Below are 12317 nucleotides of genomic sequence, written 5' to 3' on the forward strand. Positions count from 1 at the left end.
AGTATCGAGACACTGTCCCGGCGAGTACTAAAAAAGGGTCAAATCTGTATGAGTACCGAAAATGGTAGAATCCGGGCGAGTACCAGGAAAAGGTAAAATTCGTACGAGTGTCGAAAAACTGTCCCGATGAGTATCAGAAAAGGGTCGAATATGTGTGAGTAGCGAAAAATTGTAGAATCCGAGCGAGTACCGAGAAAAGGTAGATTCTGTGCGAGTATCGAAAAACTGTCTCCGGGAATACTGAAAAAGGGTCGAATCTGTGTGAGTACCGAAAAATGGTAGAATTCGGGGGAGTATCGGGAAAAGGTAGAATCCGTGGTTGTATCGAAAAACTGACACGGCGAATGCTGAAAAAGGGTCGAATCTGTGAGAGTACCGAAAAATGGTGGAATCCGGGAGAGTACTGGGAATAGGTAGTATTCGTGCGAGTTTGGAAAAACTGCCCTCACGAGTACCAGAAAAGGGTCGAATCTGTGTCAGTACCGAAAAAAGGTAAAATCCTGGCGAGTACCGGGAAAAGGTAGAATCCGTGCGAGTATCGAGACACTGTCCCGGCGAGTACTGAAAAATGGTCAAATCTGTGAGAGTACGGAAAAATGGTAGAATCCGGGAGAGTTCCGGGATAGGTAGTATTCGTTCGAGTATCGAAAAACTGCCCTGACGAGTACCAGAAAAGGGTCGAATCTGTGTCAGTACCGAAAAATGGTAAAATCCGTGCGAGAACAGGGAAAAGGTAGAATCCGTGCGAGTATCGAGACACAGTCCCGGCGAGTACTGAAAAAGGGTCAAATCTGTGAGAGTACCGAAAAATGGTAGAATCCAGGCGAGTACAGGGAAAAGGTAGAATTCGTGCGGCTGTCGAAAAACTGTCCCGACGTGTATCAGAAAAAGGTCGACTCTGTGTGAGTACCAAAAAAGGGTAGAATCCGGGCAAGTTCCAGGAAAATGTAGAATCCGTGCGAGTATCCAAAAACTGTCTCGGTGAGTACTGAAAAAGGATCGAATCTGTGAGAGTACCGAAAAATGGTAGAATCCGGGCGAGAACCGGGAAAAGGTAGAAACCGTGCGAATATCCAAAATATGTACGGGCATGTACTGAAAAAGGGTCGAATCTGTGTGAGTACCGAAAAATTGTAGAATCCGGGCGAGTACCGGAAAAATGTAGAATTCGTGCGAGTGTCGAAAAACTGTCCCGACGAGTATAAGGAAATGGTCGAATCTGTGTGAGTACCGAAAAATGGTAGAATTCGGGCGAGTACTAGGAAGAGGTAGAATCCGTGCGAGTATCGGAAAACTGTCCGGGCGAATACTGAAAAAGGGTCGAATTTGTGAGTGTACCGAAAAATGGTAGAATCAAGGAGAGTACCGGGAAAAGGTAGAATTCGTCTGAGTGTCGAAAAACTTTCCCGATGAGTATCAGAAAAGGGTCGAATATGTGTGAGTAGCGAAAAATTATAGAATCCGAGCGAGTACCGGGAAAAGGTAGATTCTGTGCGAGTATCGAAAAACTGTCTTGGCGAATACTGAAAAAGGGTCGAATCTGTGTGAGTACCGAAAAATGGTAGAATTCGGGGGAGTATCGGGAAAAGGTAGAATTCATACGAGTATGGAAAAACTGTCCCGGCGAATGCTGAAAAAGGGTCAAATCTGTGAGAGTACCGAAAAACGGTGGAATCCGGGGGAGTACCGGGAATAGGTAGTATTCGTGCAAGTATGGAAAAACTGCCCTGACGAGTACCAGAAAAGGGTCGAATATGTGTCAGTACCGAAAAATGGTAAAATCCGGGCGAGTACCGGGAAAAGGTAGAATCCGTGCGAGTATCCAAAAATTGTCAGGGCATGTACTGAAAAAGGGTCGAATCTATGTGAGTACCGAAAAATGGTAGAATCCGGGCGAGTACCGGGAAAAGATAGAATTCACAGGAGTGTCAAAAAACTGTTCCGAGGAGTATAAGAAAAGGGTCGAATCTGAGTGACTACCGAAAAATAGTAGCATTCAGGCGAGTACCGGGAAGGGGTAGAATCTGTGCGAGTATCGAAAAACTGTCCGGGCGATTACTGAAAAGGTTCGAATCTGTGAGAGTATTGAAAAATGGTAGAATCCGGGAGAGTACCGGGAATAAGTAGTATTCATGCGAGTATCGAAAAACTGCCCTGACGAGTACCGGAAAAGGGTCGAATCTGTGTCAGTACCAAAAAATGGTAAAATCCAGGCGAGTTCCAGGAAAAGGTAGAATCAGTGCGAGTATCGATACACTGTCCCGGCGAGTACTAAAAAGGGTCAAATCTGTGAGAGTACCGAAAAATGGTAGAATCCGGGCGAGTACCGGGAAAAGGTAGAATCCGTGCGAGTATCCAAAAATTGTCAGGGCATGTACTGAAAAAGGGTCGAATCTATGTGAGTACCAAAAAATGGTAGAATCCGGGCGAGTCCCGGGAAAAGGTAGAATTTATGCGAGTATCGAAAAACTGTCCCGACGAGTATAAGAAAAGGGTCGAATCTGTGTGAGTACCGAAAAATGGTAGAATTCGGGCGAGTACCGGGAAGAGGTAGATTCTGTGCGAGTATCGAAAAACTGTCCGGGAGAATACTGAAAAAAGGTCGAATCTGTGAGAGTACTGAAAAATGGTAGAATCCGGGAGAGTACCGGGAATAGGTAGTATTCGTGCGAGTATCGAAAAACTGCCCTGACGAGTACCAGAAAAGGGTCGAATCTGTGTCAGTACCGAAAAATGGTAAAATCCGGGCGAGTACCGGGCAAAGGTAGAATCCGTGCGAGTATCGAAAAACTGTCTCGACTAGAACCGAAAAAATATTGAATCTGTGTGACTATCGAAAAATGGTAGAATCTGGGCGAGTATCAGGAAAACGTAAAATCCGTGCGAGTATCGAAAACATGTCCAGACGAGTACCGGAAAAGGGTCGAATATGTGTGAGTACCGAAAAATTGTACAATCCGGGCAAGTACAGGGAAAAGGTAGAATCCGTGCGAGTATCGAAAAACTGTCCCTGCGAATACTGAAAAATGGTCGAATTTGTGAGAGTACAGAAAAATGGTAGAATCTGGGAGAGTACCGGCAACAGGTAGAATCCGTGCGCGTTTCGAAAGATTGTCCTGACGAGTACCGAAAAAATGGTAGAATCTTTGTGAGTACCGAAAAATGGTAGAATCCGGGCGAGTACCGGGAAAAATTAGAATGCGTGCGAGTATCGATAAATTGTCCCGACGAGTATCGGAAAAGGGTCCAATCAGTGAGAGTACCGAAAAATGGTAGAATTCGGGCAAGTATCGGGAAAACGTAAAATCCGTGCGAGTATCGAAAACATGTCCAGATGAGTACCGGAAAAGGGTCGAATATGTGTGAGTACCGAAAAATTGTACAATCCGGGCAAGTACAGGGAAAAGGTAGAATCTGTGCGAGTATCGAAAAACTGTCCCCGCGAATACTGAAAAATGGTCGAATTTGTGAGAGTACCGAAAAATGGTAGAATTTGGGAGAGTATCGGCAACAGGTAGTATCCGTGCGGGTTTCGAAAAATTGTCGCTACGAGTACCAAAAAAGGGTAGAATCTTTGTGAGTACCGAAAAATGGTAGAATCCGGGCGAGTATCAGGAAAAATTAGAATCCGTGCGAGTATCGAAAAATTGTCCCGACGAGTATCGGAAAAGGGTCCAATCTGTGAGAGTACCGAAAAATGGTAGAATCCGGGTAAGTACCAGGAAAAGGTAGAATCCGTGCGAGTGTCCAAAAATTGTCAGGGCAAGTACTGAAAAAGGGTCGAATCTGTGTGAGTACCGAAAAATGGTAGAATCCGGGCGAGTACCGGGAAAAGGTAGAATTCGTGCGAGTGTCGAAAAACTGTCCCGACGAGTATCAAAAACGGTTGAATCTGTGTTAGTACCGAAAAATGGTAGAATCCGGGCGAGTACCGGGAAAAGGTAGAATTCGTGCGAGTGTAGAAAAACTGTCTTGACGAATATCAGAAAAGGGTCGAATCTGTGTGAATACCGAAAAATGGTAGAATCCGGGCGAGTACCGGGAAAAGGTAGAATTCGTGCTAGTATCGAAAAACTGTCACGACGAGTACCAGAAAAGGGTCGAATCTGTGTGAGTATCGAAAAATTGTAAAATCCGGGCAACTACTGGGAAAAGGTAGTATCCGTTCGAGTATCGAGAAACTGTCCCGGCGAGTACTGAAAAAGGGTCAAATTTGTGAAGGTACCGAAAAATGGTAGAATCCGGGCGAGTACTGGAAAAAGGCAGAATCCGTGCGAGTGTCGAAAAACTATCCCGACGAGTACCGGAAAAGGGTCGAATCTGTGTGATTACCGAAAAATGGTAGAATCCGAGAGAGTACCGGGAAAAGATAGAATCTGTGCGCGTATCGAGAAATTGTACCGACGAGTACTGAAAAAGGGTGAAATCTGTGAGAGTACCGAAAAATGGTAGAATGCGGGCGAGTACCGGGAAAAGGTAGAATTCATGCGACTGTCGAAAAACTGTCCCGACGAGTACCTAGAAAAGGGTCGAATCTTTGTGAGTACAGAAAAATGGTAGATTCCGGGAAAGTACCGGGAACAGGTAGTAGTCGTGCGGGTTTCGAAAAACTGTCAGGGAAGGTACTGAAAATGGGTCGAATCAATGTCAGTACTGAAAAATGGTAGAATCCGGGAGAGTACCGGGAAAAGGTAGTATCCGTGTGAGTATCCAAAAACTGTCCCGGCGAGTACCGAAAAAATATCGAATCTGTGTGACTATCGAAAAATGGTAGAATCCGGGCGAGTACCTGGAAAAGGTAGAATCCGTGCGAGTATCCAAAGACTGTCCCCACGAGTACCAGATAAGGGTCGAATATGTGAGAGTACCGAAAAATTGTAGAATCCGGGAGAGTACCGGGAATAGGTAGTATCCGTGCGAGTATCGAAAAACTGTCCCGACGAGTACCGAAAAAGGGTCGAATCTGCGTGAGTGCCGAAAAATGGTAGAATCCGGGCGAGTACCGGGAAAAGGTAGAATTCGTGCGAGTATTCAAAAACTATCCCCTCGAGTACCAGATAAGGGTCGAATCTATGAGAGTACCGAAAAATGGTAGAATCCGGGAGAGTATCGGGAACAGGTAGTATCCGTGCAAGTATCGAAAAACTGTCCCGACGAGTACCGGAAAAGGCTCGAATCTGCGTGAGTACCGAAAAATGATAGAATCCGGGCGAGTACCGGGAAAATGTAGAATATGTGCGAGTGTCGAAAAACTATCCCGACGAGTATAAAAAAAGGGTCGAATCTGTGTGAGTACCGAAAAATGGTAGAATCCGGGCGAGTACCGGGAAAAGGAAGAATCCGTGCGAGTATCCAAGAACTGTCACGGAAGGTACTGAAAAAGGGTCGAATCTGTGAGAGTACCGAAAAATGGTAGAATCCGGGAGAGTACCGGGAATAGCTTGAATTCGTGCTAGTATCGAAAAACTATCTCGACGAGCATCAGAACAGGGACGAATCTGTGTGAGTACTGAAATATGGTTGAATCCGGGCGAGTACCGGGAAAAGGTAGAATTCGTGCGAGTATCTAAAAACTGTACCCACGAGTACCAGATAAGGGTCGAATCTGTGAGAATACCGAAAAATGGTAGAATCCGGGAGAGTACCGGGAATAGGAAGTATTCGTGCGAGTATCGAAAAACTGTCCTGACGAGTACCGGAAAAGGGTCGAATCTGTGTGAGTACCGAAAAATGGTAGACTCCAGGAGAGTACCAAGAAAAGGTAGAACCTGTGCAAATATCGAGAAACTGTCCTGGCGAGTACTGAAAAAGGTCAAATCTGTGAGAGTACCGAAAAATGGTAGAATCCGGGTGAGTAACGGGAAAAGGTAAAATTATTGCTAGTATAGAAAAACTGTCCCGACGAGTACCGGAAAAGGGTCGAATCTGTATGAGTACCGAAAAATTGTAAAATCCGGACGAGTACCGCGAAAAGGTAGTATCCGTGCGAGTATCGAGAAACTATCCCGGGGAGTACTGAAAAAGGGTCAAATCTGTGAGAGTACCGAAAAATGGTAGAATTCGGGCAAGTACCGAGAAAAGGTAGAATTCGTGCGAGTATCGAAAAACTGTCCCGACGAGTACCGGAAAAGGGTCGAATCTGTGTGAGTACCGAAAAATGGTAGAATCCGGGAGAGTACCGAAAACAGGTAGTATCCGTGCGAGTATCCAAAAACTATCAGGGAAGGTACTGAAAAAGGGTCGAATCAATGTCAGTACTGAAAAATGGTAGAATCCAGGAGAGTACCGGGAAAAGGTAGAATCCGTGTGAGTATCCAAAAACTGTCTGATTCGACTCATGGTAGCTTAGCTTTAAAGGCGTATCAACAAAATTTATACCTTGAATACTATTACTAAAGTAGCCAAGCTACTATAGCATAGTGGTTCTAGGATCGTTCACTGGGAAGGGTTTTCGCAAACACTAGTGATATTCAAATTAGGAAAATAGGTGATTTTCTTATGGATGTTAGCTTTAAAAGAAGATGTAAATGTTTTAGAAAGATTTAAACTAATCTAAGCTAACATTAAAGACTAAAATGAAAGGGTGTAAAAACAAGTTTCTCAAAGATAGGATAGCTACGCTCTGGCTTTTATGCAAATTGGAAATCTCAGGATAGGCTCCTCGCGTTGGGGTTGCAACTATGGTGATGCTTGCTTCCCGAACCGGTATGGATTTAGCAAATCAAGTTTTAATCCTTTAAAATGGCAAAACAGATGGTAGTGAATTTCATCAATGGTTATTCGCCTTAGACTTCCTTTGAATGGCTCGTAAGAGATAACTAATGGTCTAAAGCCAAAAGCTTACCAAATATTGGCAACTCAAAGTCATTCCAGGTGATAAACTCACCTTTCAATGGCCATTGAAATTGGTTCTAATGGATTAATGCAAAACTTGGAATTGAAAACCTCACCTTCCAATAGCTCGTAGGAGATAACTAATGGATAGAAATCCAAAAGCTTATCAAGTATTAGCCGTTGGAAGTTGTCCAAAGGAAATAAAAACCAAACTTTGCATTAATGAACCTTTAATGAAAAACGACTACCTTACCTTCCGGGTGCGAGAAATTTCCATGGGATTGCATCCAAGCCATCACATAACATCCATACTTTGAGAAACTAAAAGTTTTAGCCAATCATCCTTTGAGGAAAAGCCCTCAGAGGCTGTTTGGCTACTAAGAAAATAGAAATGGGGAAGAACAGGAGAAGAGAGAAAAACAGAGCAAGGCTCTGTATATTCTATATATTGATCGATTATTATTACAATGGATGCAAGGGAATATATATAGAGAAGTTTTTCCAATCCTTCCTAGCTAAGAAATCTTATGATTCGTGGATTACAAGGAGAAGAATGGAAATTTATACAAAATATCTAAAAGAAAAGATCTCGTGTGGAGTCGGCAGAAACAGGGGAAAATTTGCACGTTGGAGTTCCAATTTCGCACCTTGGTTTGAGGTGTGCGAAATTCCCACACTTTGGTATGAGGAATTTCGCACCTTGAACAGTGGTGTGCGAAATTGTCCCTCAGCTTGATGCAGTTGTCTTCCGAAGGCCATATCTTTCTCAATTCAGCTCCAAATCGTACATGGTTTGAACCGTTGGATTTTTGACTTTCTGAGCTTTGAAATGGTATATAGCATGTAGAAAATGGACTTCGGGAAGTGCTCCAAAAGTGCCAAAGAAGACTGCAGCTGCTGTCCTCTGTTTTCCTCTTTGCTTCTTTTTACTTTGCTTTCCTCTTCTCCATTGTTCTTTCCTTGCATACTTTGAACGAATTTGGCAAAGGGCTATGGAGCTCCAAAGCTTGGTTCTTCATGAATTTGAGCTTCCAAAATTTTTGCCATAACTTGTCCAAGTAGCTCCTCTATCATTTGGCATGCTTGAATTGATTCACAAGCTGATATAAACATGTAAACTTGCCACAAAATGGTTAAAACCAATTACTAAGGACCTTAATGAATTAATTGGGTTAAATGAATATGATTACTACTCAAAGGTGCTTAAAACCATTATAATTAGGTCTACAAAATAGCACTTTTTGGTAGTAATCACTGTCCCGACGAGTACCGAAAAAGGGTCGAATCTCTGTGAGTACCGAAAAATAGTAGAATCCAAGAGAGTACCGGGAACAAGTAGTATCCGTGTGAGTATCGAAAAGCTGTCCCGGCGAGTACCGAAAAAATATCGAATATGTGTGACTACAGAAAAATGGTAGAATCCGGGTAAGTACCGGGAAAAGGTAGAATCCGTGCGAGTATCGAAAAATTGTCCCGACGAGTACTAGAAAAGGGTCGAATCTGTGTGAGTACTGAAAAATGGTAGGTTCCGAGAGAGTACCGGGAAAAGGTAGAATCCACGAGAGTATCGAAAAACTGTGCCGACGAGTATCGGAAAATGGTCGAATATGTGTGAGTACTGAAAAATGGTAGAATCTGGGCGAGTACCGGGAAAAGGTAGAATTCGTGCTAGTATCGAAAAACTGTCCCGATGAGTACCGAAAAATGGTCGAATCTGTGAGTACCGAAAAATGGTAAAATCTGGGCGAGTATAGGGAAAAGGTAGAATCCATGCGAGTATCGAAACATTGTCCCGGCAAGTACTGACAAAGGGTTAAATCTGTGAGAGTACCGAAAAATGGTAGAATTCGGGCAAGTAGTTGGAAAAGGTACAATTCGTGCAAGTGTCGAAAAACTGTCTCGACGAGTATCAAAAAAGGGTCGAATCTGTGTGAGTACCAAAAAATTGTAAAATCCGGGCGACTACCGAGAAAACATAGAATTAGTGCGAGTATCGAAAAACTGTCCCGGTCAGTACTGAAAAAATGTCGAATCTGTGAGAGTACCGAAAAATGGTAGACTCCGGGAAAGTACTAGGAAAAGGTAGAATTCGTGCGAGTATCGAAAAACTGTAAGGGCAAGTACTGAAAAAAAGTCGAATCTATGTCAGTACTGAAAAATGGTGGAATCCGGGCGTGTACCGAGAAAAGGTAGAATCCGTGCAAGTATCCAAAAACTGTCCCGACGAGTACCTAAAAAAGGTCGAATCTCTATGAGTACCGAAAAATAGTGAATCCGGGAGAGTACCGGGAACAAGTAGTATCCGTGCGAGTATCGAAAAACTGACCCGACGAGTACCGGAAAAATGTCGAATCTGTGTGACTACCAAAAAATGGTAGAATCCGGGGGAGTACCGGGAATAGGCAGTATCCGTGTGAGTATCGAAAAATTGTCCCGATGAGTACCGAAAAAAGGTTAGAATCTTTGTGAGTATCGAAAAAAGGTAGAATCCGTGCGAGTATCCAAAAACTGTCCGACGAGTACCGGAAAAGGGTCGAATCTGTGGGAGTACCGAAAAATGGTAGCATCCCGACGAGTACCAGGAAAATGTAGAATTCGTGCGAGTCGCAAAAAACTGTCCCGAAGAGTACCAGAAAAGGGTCGAATCTGTGGGAGAACCGAAAAATAGTAGAATCCGGGTGAGTACCGGAAAAGGTACAATCCGTGCGAGTAGCAAAAAACTGTCCCGACGAGTACCAAAAAAGGGTCGAATCTGTGGGAGTACCGAAAAATGGTAGAATCCGGGCGAGTAACGAAAAAGGTACATTCCGTGCGAGTAGGAAAAAACTGTCCCCACGAGTACCGGAAAAGGGTCGAATCTGTGGGACTACCGAAAAATGGTAGAATCCGGGTGAGTACCGGGAAAAGGTAGAATCCGTGTGAATATCCAAAAATTGTCCCCACGAGTACCGAATAAGGGTCGAATCTGTGGGACTACCGAAATATGATAGAATCCGAGCGTGTACCGGGAAAAGATAAAATCCGTGCGAGTATCCAAAAAATGTCCCGATGAGTACCGGAAAAGGGTCGATTCTTTGGGAGTACCGAAAAAAGGTAGAATCCGGGCGAGTCCCGAGAAAATGTAGAATCCGTGCTATTATCAAAACACTGTCTCAACGAGTACCGGAAAAGGGTCGAATCTGTGGGAGTACCGAAAAATGGTAGAATCCGGGCGAGTACCGAGAAAAGGTAGAATCCGTACGAGTAACCAAAAGTTGTCTGCACGAGTACCGGAAAAGGGTGGAATCTGTGGGAGTACCGAAAAATGTGAGAATCTGGGCGTGTACCGGGAAAAGGTAGAATCCGTGCGAGTAACAAAAAGTTGTCCCCACGAGTATCGAAAAAGGGTCGAATCTGTGGGAGTACCGAAAAATGATAGAATCCGGGCGTGTATCGAGAAAAGTTAGAATCCGTGCGAGTATCCAAAAACTGTTCCCACGAGTACCGGAAAAGGGTCGAATCTATGAGAGTACCGAAAAATGATAGAATCCAGGCGAGTACTGGGAAAAGGTAGAATCCGTGCGAGTGTCAAAAAACTTTCCCGACAAGTATCGAAAAAGGGTCGAATCTGTGGGAGTACAAAAAATTATAGAATCCGGGCGGGTACCGGGAAAAATTAGAATCTGTGCGAGTATCCAAAAATTGTCCCGACGAGTACCGGTAAAGGGTCGAATCTGTGGGAGTACCGGGAAAAAATACAATCTGTGCGAGTATCCAAAAACTGTCCCGACGAGTACTAGAAAAGGGTCGAATCAATGGAAGTACCGAAAATGGTAGAATCCGGGCGAGTACCGGGAAAAGGAACAATCCGTACGAGTATAAAAAAACTGTCCCCACGAGTACCGGAAAAGGGTCGAATCTGTGCGAATACCGAGAAGTGGTAGAATCCGTGCGAGTATCCACAAATTGTCCCGACGAGTACCGGTAGAGGGTCGAATCTGTGGGAGTACCGAAAAATGGTAAAATCCGGGCGAGTACAGGGAAAAGGGTCAAATCTGTGGGAGGACCAAAAAATGGTAGAATCCGGGCGAGTACCGGGAAAAAGTAGAATTCGTGAGAGTATCCAAAAATTGTCCCCACGAGTACCGAAAAAGGGTCGAATCTGTGGGAGTATTGAAAAATGGTGGAATCCGTGCGAGTAGCCCCAGACTATCCCCACGAGTACCGGATAAGGGTCAAATATGTGCGAATACCGAAACATGGTAGAATCCGGGCGAGTACCGGGAAAATATAGAAACCGTGCGAGTAACCAAAAGTTGTCCCCACGAGTACCGGAAAAGGTAGAATCCGTGCGAGTGTCAAAAAACTTTCCCAACGAGTACCGGAAAAGGGTCGAATCTGTGGGAGTACCGAAAAATGGTAGAATCCAGGCGAGTATCGGGAAAAGGTAGAATCCGTGCGAGTATCTAAAAACTGTCCCGACGAGTATTGGAAAAGGGTCGAATCTGTGGGAGTACCGAAAAATGGTAGAATCCGGGTGAGTACCGGGAAAAGGTAGAATTCGTGCGAGTGCTAAAAAACTGTCCCGACGAGTACCGGCAAAGGGTCGAATCTGTGGGAGAACCGAAAAATGGTAGAATCTGTGCGAGTATCCAAAAAATGTCCCGACGAGTACCCAAAAAGGGTCGAAACTGTGGGAATACCGAAAAATGGTAGAATCTAGGCGAGCATCAGGAAAAGGTAGAATCCGAGCGAGTAGCAAAAAACTGTCCCGACGAGTACCGGAAAAGGGTCGAATTTGTGGAAGTACCGAAAAATAGTAGAATCCGGATGAGTATCGGGAAAAGGTAGAATCCGTGCGAGTAAACAAAAACTGTCCCCAAAAGTACCGGAAAAGGGTCGAATCTGTGGGAGTACAGAAAAATGGTAGCATCCGGGCGAGTACCGGGAAAAGGTACAATCCGTACGAATATCCTAAAATTGTCCCCACAAGTACCTAAAAAGGGTCAAATCTGTAGGAGTATTGAAAAATGGTGGAATCCGTGCGAGTAGCCCCAAACTATCCCCACGAGTACCGGATAAGGGTCAAATATGTGCGAATACCGAAACATGGTAGAATCCGGGCGAGTACTGGGAAAATATAGAAACCGTGCGAGTAACCAAAAGTTGTCCCCACGAGTATCGGAAAAGGTAGATTCCGTGCGAGTGTCAAAAAACTTTCCCAACGAGTACCGGAAAAGGGTCGAATCTGTGGGAGTACCGAAAAATGGTAGAATCCAGGCGAGTATCGGGAAAAGGTAGAATCTGTGCGAGTATCTAAAAACTGTCCCGACGAGTATTGGAAAAGGGTCGAATCTGTGGGAGTACCGAAAAATGGTAGAATCCGGGTGGGTACCGGGAAAAGGTAGAATTCGTGCGAGTGCCAAAAAACTGTCCCGACGAGTACCGGCAAAGGGTCGAATCTTTGGGAGAACCGAAAAATGGTAGAATCTGTGCGAGTATCC

This window comes from Vitis vinifera, chromosome 2, assembly GCF_030704535.1.
Source record: "Vitis vinifera cultivar Pinot Noir 40024 chromosome 2, ASM3070453v1".
Taxonomy (NCBI): domain Eukaryota; kingdom Viridiplantae; phylum Streptophyta; class Magnoliopsida; order Vitales; family Vitaceae; genus Vitis; species Vitis vinifera.